Below are 13,310 nucleotides of genomic sequence, written 5' to 3'. Positions count from 1 at the left end.
AATTCCGTCTAAAGGCTGGAGTTCAAGCAAAAATGAAATCAAGCATTTGGCCCACTTCTCAAGTAGTTAAATTTCATGAGCCTTGTTTTTATTTTAACAGGAAATGCTTACTCTTCAAAGTTCTTGTCTTAGCAGTTGTTTCTTCCTGTGCTTGTCTTTTCTGCCTTTCCCCCTACCCCTCCATTCTGAGAATGAGACCGATAAGCAGGCCTCTGCAGTGTTAGTCAGGAATGTCTATAGGCAAGGAAGCCGTTGTCTTGCACCCTGAGGCTCTGGAAGCTGCTCTGTTCCAGATTCCTTCGTAGAAGAATTCCAAAGGCCATGGGACTTTCTGTCCAAAGGAGATTCCTTTCTGGAATTCTAGCCAGTGAATCTGGAACGTCATCATACCATCATACTTTTTGAGTTAAGAGTTGTCCAGTACTTGGAACATGATTCAGCTGTCCATTTATGTTGTCCCCTAACAGATACTCTCAGAACTTGACAAGAAGAGCAGCTTTTCCTATCCAAGCAAGTGACTTTCAGAAAGCCCATGAGGCCAAAGGGCAGCTGACTCAGTGATGCTTTGGAAGGCAGAGCTGAGTGTACTAGTGTGAAAGGAAAGGAAGGGATTTTTGAAAGCCAAGCAGAGCAAGCTGCGGATCCCTGTGCTGTCATCTTTGAGATCCGTGGATCTCAGTATGCTTGTCTGTAAAATTAAGTTAATAATTTTCTCCCCATAGTATTAAAATATTAAATGGTATTGCAACATCCTTTGTTTAGTGCTTGGTGTGCTCCCTCAAAACTTTTGTTCCTTTCTTTCTACCTGGTAACACGAAGATTACAACTATTTTTTTGTATTAAGAAAAGTAATCATGAATGGCTCAATGGGAAGAGAGAACGGTTTGTCCTGAGTATATTTTGTCCTCCTACCCTGATGTATTGACCTTTATCATGAAATATTGATCTTCCTCATGAATATTAAATGTGTACTGGCTCTTGTTGATGTTTTCCAACCAATGAGGCTTGCTCTAGTGGCCATAGAATCAGGAATCACAGCAGAACCTAGATAATCAGTATTTTAATTCTTATTGCACTTTACTTGAACTGTTTTATCTGCCTGACCAGACATCATGTGAACACGATCCAACTGGAATACATCACCCAGATCACCTAGGATAAATTATTTACAAGTATGTCCCACTTTAGAAGCAAACCTGATCTATGAACTGATTAACCATTAACTATATTCTACACTTATATTTCTTTCTTTAAAAAAACATTTTTTTTTAAAAAAGAAGCAAGTTTAGGGAAGGGATAAAAATAGGAGAAAATGTTGAGAAGACTATGATGTAAGACACATTAATTCACACATTACTTTCCCCCCATTTCCTTTTTTATAATTATATCAGTATGGGAGAGATTATGTAGTGATAATACCTAGAATCTGGGCAGAGCAGCAGACAGAAAATTTTCTCAAATTATATTTCTTTCAGTCCCTAGGCAGTGAAACTGTTAAGAAGCTATGAATAGTGGCTAGGCACTTTCCTTTACTTTCAACAAAATATATGAATAAATACACGTCACAGTTTTAGAATTCTCTTACTCAGATTTTTTAATGTTCCAAATTTATTGAAAATTAAATTAGTATATATGTGATGGTGAATTTTATTGTTAATTTGGCAAGGTTATGGTTCCCATTGGTTTAGCCAGACACTAGTTGCAGCTCCATAATGTAACCTAATATGATGTAATGTAATATATCTTCTGTGTTGTTGTTAGGTGCCTTCCAATTAGTTCTGACTCATAGTGACCCTGTGTATGACAGACCAAAATACAGCCTGGTCCTGTGCCATCTTCACAGTCACTACTGGACTTAACCAACCCCACTGCTGTGTCCATTATGGTTATTTGTATTGTAGAGGGTCTTCCCCTTTTCTTCTGACTCTCCACTTTGCAAGCATAATGTCCTTCTCCATAATCTAATCTGATAAATATAATAAACCAATCCATTTAAGGAGTGTTCCTTAGGTTATGGTCAGCCTCCCAACTATAAGTAGGTATTTTGGCATAACACTGTTGCTCTTCACTCAGCTGCACTCTTCTGTTATTTGTGGATCTTGCGATGCAAGCTTACAGAGGTCTTCACCCTGTCATCTAATCTGTGAATTGTAGATGTGCCAAATCCTACAATCACATGAACTAATCCCTGTAAGTAAATCTCAGTATGTTGTTCTTAATGTGCATCAAGTGGACTATGACTTACAGTGACCCTATGAATAATAGCTCTGAACCTTGCTACATCCTGAGCCGACCTCATTGTATCTGATCCACCTGACCTCAATTGCCGTGGTTACTGTGTCAGTCCATCTCATACAGGGTTTTCCATGCCTCCACTGTCCCTTCACCCTTCCAAGCATGATGTTCTTCTCAAAGAGCTGGTCCCTCCTGGCAAGGAGTTTCAAAATCCTTGCCTCCAAGGAGCAACCTTCTCTCCAGGACAGACCTGTTTGTTCTCTTGGCAGTCCATGGTATGTTCAAGACTCTTCTCCAGCACCACAACTCAAAGGCATTGATTCTTCTTCTGTCGTCCTTAGTCACTGTCCAGCTCTCAGATGCATAACAAGTAATTGAGAAGACAATGGCCTGGATCAGGTGGACTTTAGTCTCTTGACTGACACCATTGCTCATTAGCACTCTGGAGAGGTCCCTGACAGTAGTAGATTTCCCCAAAGTAACTCATCTTTTCATTGTCTAATTACTGTTGCCAAGAAAGTTGGTTGTGGATCCAAGCAAGATGAAATTGTTAATAACCTCAATCTGTTATGATGCTGCCACTTGACCCAGTAGTGAGGATGGATCTTTGTTTTTTGATATGAGCTTCAATTCGTATGGAAGGCTGCAGTCCTTGACCTTCTCATTAAAGGCTTTTAGTCCTCTTTAGTCTCAGTGAGTAAGGTCATGTCATCTGCATAATGCAGGTTATTAATGAGTCTTCCTCCAATCCTGATGCCACATTCTACCTCATAAAGTCCAGCCTCCCAAATTGTGTTTCGCATATAGATTGAAATGGTATGGAGACAGGATACATCCCTGACATAGTCCTTTCTTGAGTTTGAAACTTGCAGTATATGTTATTGTTGTTCTTATGTGCTGCCAAGTCGCTTGAGACTCATAGTGACCCTACATATAGCAGCTCTGAACCCTGCTCTATCCTGAGCCAATCTCATCATCTCCGACACACCCACCTTCACTACCCCCACCTTCATTACCCTAGTCACTGAGTCAATCCATGTCATACAGGATACAGATATACCCATATCTCACTGGATCTGTTTCTCTGGAAAGCCCAGTGTAAAGCAATATGTATCCAGGAATCCGAATGAATCTCAGGCATCACAAACAGACCAGAAAACACACACAGAGAAACAAAAACCAAGAAAATAGCACCATTAAGCCTGTACTACAAGAATACTAAAGAAGGTTCATTATCCTGGAGGAAAGTGGTACCAGACAGGAACATGAACATATTAAAAAAAGTGTGAAAAATTATAACTAGATATGTAAATACAAAAGATATAGTTTGAGTCTCAATATCCTTAAAAGATGTGTTGAGATGCAATACATATTGAAGACTGCAGTGTTTGATCTATTATTAAGTGCTGTTGTTATTGTTTAGACTGTTTAAAATAAAAATAATATATTATGGGATTAATTGCATTTGTAAAAGTAAAATGACCATAACAGAACAAATAATAAGGGTGTAGAGAGTGAAGAAATGGCACAAAAATTGACTATTTGAGGGTTCTTACATTTTATGTGAAGCATAAAACATTTAAAGGTAGATGGTAATAAATTGAGAATGCACATTGTAAAAATTAGGATAATCAGTTTAAAAAGGTATAGATAATATGCCAATAGGGCAGCTCTTGAAGACAGGGCAAAATATTATAATGAAATGTGCAAGGAGCTGAAGTTGGAAAATCAAAAGGACCAAACTCGCTCAGTATTTCTTAAGCTAAAAGAAATAAAGAATAAATTCAAGCCACGAGTTGTAATGCTTAAGGATGCTATGGGCAGAATATTGAATGATCCAGGAAGCATTAAAAGAAGATGGAAGGAGTATACATAGTCAATAGTCATTGTACCGAAAAGAATTGGTGGACACAGAAGAATTTAAAGAAACAACATATGAGCAAGAGTCAATGGTCAGAAGGAGGAAGTTCAGGGTGCTCTGAAGGATTTGGCAAAAAATAACGCCCCAGGAATTGATGGAATACCAATTGGCCTCTTTCAGCAAACAGATGCTGCCCCGGATGTGCTCACCAAGTTGTGCCAAGAAATCTGGAGGAGAGCTACTTGGCCAACTGACTGAAAGAGATCCATGTTATTCCCATTCCAAAAAAAGGTGACCCGTCAGAGTGTGGAAATTATCAAACAATATCACTAATATCACACACTAGCAAAATATCGCTGAAGATTATCCGAAAATGACTGGAATAGTACATTGATAGAGAACTACCAGAAATACAAGCTGGGTTTAGAAGAAGTTGTGGCACTAGGGATATTATTGCCAGTGTCAAATGTATCTTGGCAGAAAGCAGAGAGTACCAGAAGAATGTCTATCTGTGTTTCATTGACAATGCAAAGGCATTTGACTGTGTGGATCACAACAAAGTGTGGCTAACCTTGAGGAAAATGGGAATGCCAGAACACTTGATTGTGCTTATGTGAAACCTATATTTGGACCAGGAAGCAGTCCTCGGTACAGAGTAGAGAAACACTGTATGGTTCAAAATTAGGAAGGGAATGTGTCAGGGATGCATCCTGTCCCCATATCTTTAAAATCTGTATGCAGAACAGATCATTCAGGAAACAGGGCTTTATGAGGAGGAGTATGGCATCAAGATTAGAGGAAGATTCATTAACAACCTATGTTATGCTGATGACACAACTTTACTTGCTGAAACTAAAGAAGACCTGAAGCACTTGCTGCAAAAGGTCAAGGACTGTAGTCTTCAATAAGGGTTGAAGCTCAACATCAAGAAGACAAAGATTCTTACCACTGGCCAATTCGTAGCACCATGATAGATGGAGAAGAGATTGAGATTGTTAGCAACTAAAGTTTGCTTGATTTGGACAAGAACAAACTGGGAGGAGGGTAGAGAGAATAGTGCAACAATGAATGAATGGAAACCCAAAATCTCTGTAAATGTTTATGAAAATTAATAAAATATAGAAAAAAAAAGAGAAAAAAAAATAAAGTTTGCTTGAATCCACAATCAACACTCTTAACATCAGCAGTCAGGAAATGAAAAGACGAATTGCATTGGGAAAATCTGCTGTCAACAGTGTCAGTCTAGAGACAAAGGTGCACCTATTCCAGGCCATGGTCTTCTCAATTACTTGTTATGTTTCAGAGACCTGAAGAATAGATGCCTTCGAGTTGTGGTGCTGGAGAAGAGTCTTGAACATATCATGGACTGCCAACAAAACAAATCAGTCTGTCTTGGAGAGGGTGAAACCAAGTCTTTCCTTGGAGGCTAGGATTTTGAAGCTCCACCTCACATACTTTGGACACGTGGCCAGGCAACACCAGTCCTTGGAGAAGGACATCATGCTCAGAAGGGTTACAGCTCAGAAGAGAGGAAGACCCTGGATGAGATGGATTGATACAGTATCTCGGGCAGTGGGAGTTGGTATGTCAAAATTAGTGAGACTGACTCAGGACAGGGAAGGGTTCAGAGCTGCTGCACCTAGGGTTGCTATAGATCACAGGCGACTCAAAAGGGATATAACAACAGCAACATACTTTGTTGGTTGTTTTTTTATTTAAGCCTCTTATTTAGAGTGAATAAGACCTCAGGGAGGGCCTTTGTATTTAAAATTGGTTATTATTATGTTTTGGAGGAACATTCTTCTAAGTGGTACAGTACTGCTGAGTCTTGTGCCATTGGGGTGTCAAATGCCATAACAGTTAACCCATGCTGGGCAGTGTTTGGTGGAGCTCCCAGTTTGACAGGTTTGGAAGCAGGAGTGGCAACCACTCCCTAAAGAACATGCCTCCAGAAATTCTATGAACTTTGATAAATGTCGATAGTTGTAGAAGGGCTTCAAACCTTTTGTTCATAGGATTGCTATGATTCATGCTCAACTCGAAGGCAACCGACAACAACAGAGGAAAGAAAATAATTTTTAAAAAATAATTCAAGAAAGAGACAATATACAATAAGGGGATGATCAGTACAGAATCATAAGGAAAGGTGCACAGACATATGTATAAGAAATACAGTTAAAAAACCTAAACACTATCGTGCAATAATAAGAAATAGTAAATACTACTCTTGTTGTTATTGTTATGTGCCATAAAGTCAAGCACAACTCATAGCAACCCAATGAACAACAGATCTGAACATCGTCCTATGCTGTGCCAACCTCACAATCTCTGACGCATTTAAATCCACTGCTGCAGTCACTGTGTTGGTCCACCTGCTTCAAGGTCTTCCTCTCTCTTGTCCCTTCACCTTTCCAAGCATGAATTGACTCTGCAAAGGCATTTGACTGTGTTATGTTGCTAGTAGTGGTTATTCCATGGTGAGGGACATCATGTTTGCAAAGGTAGAGGGGCGGTAAAAGAGAGGAAGGCCCTCAACCAGGTGAGGATGTCACAGGATAGGTAAGTGTTCATACTGGTTGTTTATTGGGTCACTCGAAGGCATAATTAATGGCACCTAAGAACAACAATAACAATCTATACTCCTTGGAGGCAAGGATTTTGAAGCTCCATCTCACATACTTTGGGCATGTTGACAGGAGGGGCCAGTCCTTGGAGAAGGACATCATGCCAGTAAGGGTGGAGGGACAGCACAGGAGAGGAAGACCCTAGATGAGATGGATTGACTCGGTGACTGGGGTAATCATAATCATAACCAAACACCCTGAGGAATCCAGTAGCCTCAGGACCGTAGTCCTGAAGGGGCATCAAGATCAATTGACATAACGTACTCCACAAAGACAATGTTCTCCATCCTGCTTTGCTGAATAGCTGACTCATCTCTTTGAAGCTTACAGAAGTTATCTGTAGTGGTCTCTGTCTGAAACAAAGCAGAGGGAAGAAAAACAAAGGTATATAGAATCAATTAATTAAAAAAAAATGAACCATTTGAACCTCAACTTCCATGCCCCTGAGCCTAGAACATGATGGTCCCCAGTTACCACCGGTGACAATGCTAAAAGGGATCACAGTAGAAAGTCCTGGATAGAGTAGGGGGATATGTGGAACAAAACTTAAAGCAAAATAATGGCCAGGTTTATAGATCTAATGGAGACTTTCTGAACCTGGAACAAAAGCCCTAAGGCTCAGTAACAGACAGGCATATAACACTAAGAAGACACTCACTTCTTAGAATAATCAACAATATAAGATAAAAATGGTAGCATTTGCCCAATGATAAAGCCCAGAAAGGGTTGAATGAAGTTTCATTGTGTGTATTGTAGTTAATATCATAAAACAAAATATGTATAAATTGTTGAATAGAAAATCAATGTGCTTTGTAAACTTTCACTCAAATCATAATAAAAAGAAAAAATAATCCAAGAAAAGCAAGAAAAAAGGGATAAAAGAACAAAATACAGAACACCTAGAAGTGTAAGACTCCTGATGTTACCAGTATACTTGTTGTTATGTGCCATCGAGTCGCTTGTGACTCATAGCGACCCTGTGTACAACAGCCCCAAACTCCACTCTGTCCTGTGCCAATCGCACCATTTCTGTTACACCCATTCCAATTGCCCCAGTCACTGAATCAATCCACCTCATAGAGGGCCTTCCCCTCCTGTGCTGTCCCTCCACCCTACCAAGCATGATGTCCCTCTCCAAGGACCGGTCCCTCCTTACAGCATGTCCAAAGTATGTTAGACGGAGCCTCAGAATCCTTGCCTCCAAGAGCCACCCGGTTTGATCCTTTCCAGGATGAATCTGTTTGTTTTCCTAGCAGTCAATGGTACCCTCAATACTCTTCTCCAGCACCACAGCTCAAAGGCATCAATTTTCCTTCTATTCTCCTTAGTCATTGTCCATCTCTCTGATGCATAACAAGTGATTGAGAAGACCATGGCCTGTATCAGACGCACCTTAGTCTCCAGAGAGACACTATTGCTCTTCCGTACTTTGGAGAGGTCCCTAACAGCAGACTTTCCCATCGCAATACGTCTTTTAATTTCCTGGCTACTGGTGCCAAGAGTGTTAATTGTGGAGCCAAGCAAACTAAAGCTGTGAACAGTCTCAATCTTTTCACCATTCATCCTGATGCTGCCAATTGGCCCAGTGGTGAGAATCTTTGTCTTCTTGATATTGAGTCTCAATCCATATTGGAGGCTGCAGTCCTTGCCCCTCTGCAGCAAGTGCTTCAGGTCCTCCTCACTTTGCACAAGCAGGGTTGTGTCATCTGCATATCACAGATTGTTGATAGATCTTCCACCAATCTTGACCCCACATTCCTCCTCATAGAGCCCAGGATAATCTGTTTTGCATCAGCAGAGAACTGCCAGAAGTCCAGGCTGGGTTTAGAAGGGGTCGTGGTCCTAGGGATATTGTAGCTAATATTAGATGGATCTTGGCTGAAAGCAGGGAATACCAGAGGAATGTCTATCTGTGTTTCATTGACTATGCAAAGGCGTTTGACTGTGTGGATCATAACAAATTGTGGCTGACTCTGAGAAGAATGGGAATCCCAGAACACTTGATTCAACCAGTATACTTACTGAGGGAAAAACCCAAGGTATTTAACATCACTTACTTAGGTCTTAAAATTAGAATAAAATGAAGACTCAGTACATGTGACAGACATTTATTGATGATATAATCAGCTACATTGATATTTATTTAGTATTTAGACTAGTTTTGTTTATCATGATAAATAAGATTTTGGGAATGGTAGTTGAAAAATGCCTGCCTCCTGACAAACCTCTGAAGGACTTGAGAAAGCTAACACACCAGCCTAAGGAGTATGCTAGGCAAGACCTCTGTGCTGTCACAGTTGGGGTCCCCAAATGACTTTGGTTGTGGAATGGGAAATGAGTGAAGTTAGGGTACCCTCTGCAAGTGTCAGTATTTAATGGATCAAATGAAGGCATTAAAAAATATATTCAAGGCCACTTGATATTTATTTGACTATAGACGGGTTTTATTCCTAAATAAAGAAGGTGTGACTCATAAGGAGCTTGATTACTCTGTCACTCAGGAATGCCTTTCACTTCAACTAACAGAATACCCTGCTTATTATTGTTGTTGTTGAGTGCCGTCGAGTTGTAGGTGACTCACAGTGACCCTATGAACGAAAGTCCTCAACACTTGCTTGACTTTCGTCCTTTCTCCAGGTTCTTAAGGTTTATGGAGGCAAGCTGTTTACAGAAGTGGATGCCACTCCTGCTTCCAAGCTTGTTTTAATCAGGGAGCTCCACCAAACACTGTCCGCCATGGATAACCATCATTGCTTTTGACACATCAGTGTCACAGTGTTCAGCTTCACAGCAACCACAAGTTACCTCTGTATGGCAAGTGTACCCACCAGGGCTGCATGACCTAGAAGAATGTTTGACCAAAAACAGTTCAAAACAGGTCTGAGGGCCGCAGATTAGAGTCACCCACCTTTGGCTTGGTAGCATCACTTTTGGTCCACTAGGCCAACTGGTCTTTCTCTATGTTGTTAAATGCCGTCAAGTCATAGGCAACTCATAGATAGTATCTTAATTTATGAAAACTTAGGGTTTTTAAAACCTCAATAAGAAGCCTGAAGGCAGACCATTCAGCTACTAACCATGTTGTCAAGGGTTTAGTTTTATTAAACCCCTTCAGTCAGCCAGCTTCATTAAGTTTCTCCCCTGAATGTAAGTGGGCTATCATCACCCCAAGCATTGTGTTCTTGCTCTGGCATCCCAAGTAGGGAGAAAAGACCAGGAATAACATATTTCTCCTGATGACGTTCTGTCTTTTTATCCATGGAGTGATATTTTGCCCAGAATGTCCCAGACATCTTTTTTGTGTCTCTCTTGCGGAGAATGGGGTAGTATGACTATGACTGCAAGGGTGCTGGGAAAATGACTTATCTGGCAAAGGAGAAGAAATGTCACGTTTGTTCAAGATTAATTATGATTCCTTGTGTGAGGTTGGGCACACTGCTCCCCAGAACAAAATTGGGGTTCTGTTAGCAAGGAATTAGAAGAGAATGGCTTTAGGGTAGTCAACTAAAGAGGTCTCCTGCAACCAGCCTTTAAAATCCAGAAAAAGAAGAATCTCAGAGGCCAAAATTGGCATGGTTCCATTACTGTCCATGAGCAAGATTATCATGATGCAAGAACTCCAATAGTTAAACCTTGATATTCATGCCTCCATATTGTGGTGATGAACAAATCAGTCTCTCTTTACTATTCATTAAACAGGGGTGTGTGGGGGTGTGTGTGTACATTAATTGGATCAAGTGCTGTTTTCATCTCTAGAATTTTCAGTGGAAAAAACAGACAAAAGTCTGCCTTCATGCCACTCATGTTTTAGTGGATGATTGTTTTAGCCAAATGCAAGTGATTCTACATTAATCAATTAATCTAATTATACCTGGGTTTCTCACGGTCTACAACACATCCCTCTATCTCATAAATGAAAAAGGAGATAATTTTAATAAGTGGTCTTTTGGTTGATGCATGTCTTCCTAGAAACAGGATTCTACTTTTTGTATATATATACTTTGGAGATGCTTTTAATCATGACATTTTCTTCCAAACTTTCTCCTGTAATATTAATTAAAATCAATTAATATATTTAATTAGGGAGCTCTCATGGTCTAGTGGTAAGGAGTTGCGCTGCCAACCCAAAGGCACACGGTTTGAATCCACTAGCTGCTCCATGGAGGAAAGATGAGCAGTCTCCTCCTGTGTAGTTTATAGCCTTTGAAAACCCGCAAGAGGGTCAGCTAGGAGTTGGTTCTCACTCAAGAGCGCCTAGGAACATAACAACAATGTATTTAATGACTTACAGTGTCTGATCAACCCATTATTGTATTGCCTTTCTCTTCATCCAATTGATCTATTATTTTTTTTATTCTCCTCTCCATTCCTTTCTATCTCTGGAATGATTCTAGCTATCTGTAAACCTTTACTTAAAATAATGACCTTATACCTTGTCGTTTTTACATTCTTCTTGATGTTAGCTGTAATTTATTATGATTTATACAGTCAGATGCCTTTGCACAGTAAATAAAACAAAGATAGGCATTCTTCTGGTATTCTCTGAAGTTAGCCAAGATCCATTGGAAGTTAACAATTATACCTCTGGTGCCATGGCCTCTTCTAAACCCAACTTGTATTTCTAGCAGTTCTCTGGTGATGTACTCTTCCAGACATTTTTTATGATATTCAGCAAGGTTTTACTTGTATCTGATATTACTGATATTGTTCAATCATTTCCACATTCCATTAGATTGCCTTTTTTTTTCTTTTTTGAATGGAAACATATATGGATCTTTAGGGTTGCATAATACTCCATTGTGTGACTGTAGCATAGTTTCCTTAGCCATTCATCCTTTAATGAACATGTGGGTTGCTCATAGCTCTTTGCTATTGTAATGCTGTAGTGAAGATGAGTGTGTGTGTGTCTGCACATATGATATTTCTTTTTTTATTATTTATAACTTATTTTGTATTAAAAAATTTTAAATTGTCTGCTGACTGTTTTGTGATGTAGGTCGAAGGGAAAGACAGAAATAGATAACTGCCTGCAAGGGATAAACTAATTTTATTGTCCATCATATTATATATAAAAAACCAAAAAAATAAAAATAATTTTAGCAAAAGAATAAAATAGTAAACAGAAGTCTAAGAGAAATAATTTGTTTGAATTTTTTCCCATGATAGTAGGTTATCATCGTCTGGCCTTTAGGTTTTGTTCACCTGCCCTAAAATGAAGGTTTTCAGTGTCTGTATGCTCTTCTCTACTGGCTTTTAACAAAACTTTTGAGGTCTACCAGGAAAATAATGTACTCTTGGTGCTCCAGGGCTGTGCTGAGCTCTACCAGCTCATCTGCAAAAGTGTTGTCCACCCCTCAGTCCACAAGGAAATCCATTAAGTGGTCGTACAAAGCCCAGTCCAGGGAATCTGTGTTGAGTGTGTACTTTGTGTCATTCCAGTCAGACTCATCAGTGGACTGAAAACTCACTTCCTTAATGGAGAAGATGTCACTCTCCTCCTCTTCTTCCTCTCCAACCTCATTCTCTGGACAATGGCAGTCAAGCACAAGGGCCTTCTTGCCATCACTCTTTATAACTTCAATCACAAAATTTGGTGTTGAGGTCAGTTCAGGCTCTTGTTCTTCAACCTTCTGCCCCTGTGAGGATTCCTCCTCTCCATCAAATGTTGGTGGGATTCTATTGTTAATGTTGAATGTGACCGTGATCTTTTCTCTGTCAACCTTCCGAACTAATGTAGCTTCTGTCCCTTTCACTTCTACCTCCCAACCGCCAGACATTTTGGGGAGGGACTTATGTTTCTGGATCTTCTTCACTTCTTTAATTTCATCACTTAGGAATTCAACAAAAGCTTTGTCTCCTTCAGTGTGCAGCGCCCCGCAGCCGCAGGAATAGGGCCCACGGGGCCGCAGGAGGCCAGGCTCCAGCACTGAGCCAGCACGGACGCTGAGCAGCCCAAAGGGATGACAGTTCTTATTTTTTGTAAATTCTTAATATTGGGATATTGTGAAGAGAGGCTATTCCTTGGAAAGGGACATCATGCTTGAAAAGGTGGAGGATCAGTGAAAGAGAGGAAGACCCTCAACATGGTGGATTAATACAAAGATTGTTGCTTTGGTCTCAAGTGTGTCCAGATGATAAGGACAGCATAGGATAGGACAGGAAGACAAGGTTGAGATCTATTGTTCATAGCATTTCTATGAGTCCCACTTGACTTGACAGTATCTAAAAAGACTACCAATCTTTACAGAAACAAACTTCCAGGTTTGAACGACAGATCTTTTAGTTAGCAACTGAGCACTTTTAACCATTATGCCACTTGGGCTTATGCACACATGCACGTACATACACACAGGATATAAGAAAAAAAATATTGAGTTATAAACATTTGAAATATTTCTGGAAAAGGATCTTGAAACATATTTGTGCAATGTGCTAGGAATTAATTGGATTAAGAATCATTCCTCAGAAGATGCAAGGTTTACATACAAACCCTTCCTGTTGATAGACTTTTTTCCTTTTTTAAAATTGCCATATCAGTGGACGGTGGGAGTGAACTTGAATCGGGACACACCCCTGCAACTCTGACCCAC

The 13,310-nt window shown here is 40.0% G+C and overlaps 1 pseudogene; it reads right to left on the bottom strand.

The window, feature by feature from the left end:
* Positions 1-11,963: 11,963 nt before the first annotated feature.
* LOC102849719 overlaps positions 11,964-13,310 on the bottom strand; it is a 36,667-nt pseudogene continuing 35,320 nt past the window's right edge.

This window comes from Elephantulus edwardii, unplaced genomic scaffold (assembly GCF_000299155.1).
Source record: "Elephantulus edwardii isolate Elephantulus edwardi_28Jun2011 unplaced genomic scaffold, EleEdw1.0 scaffold00040, whole genome shotgun sequence".
NCBI classification, from domain to species: Eukaryota; Metazoa; Chordata; class Mammalia; order Macroscelidea; family Macroscelididae; genus Elephantulus; species Elephantulus edwardii.
This window is presented reverse-complemented; position numbering and strand designations above follow the sequence as displayed.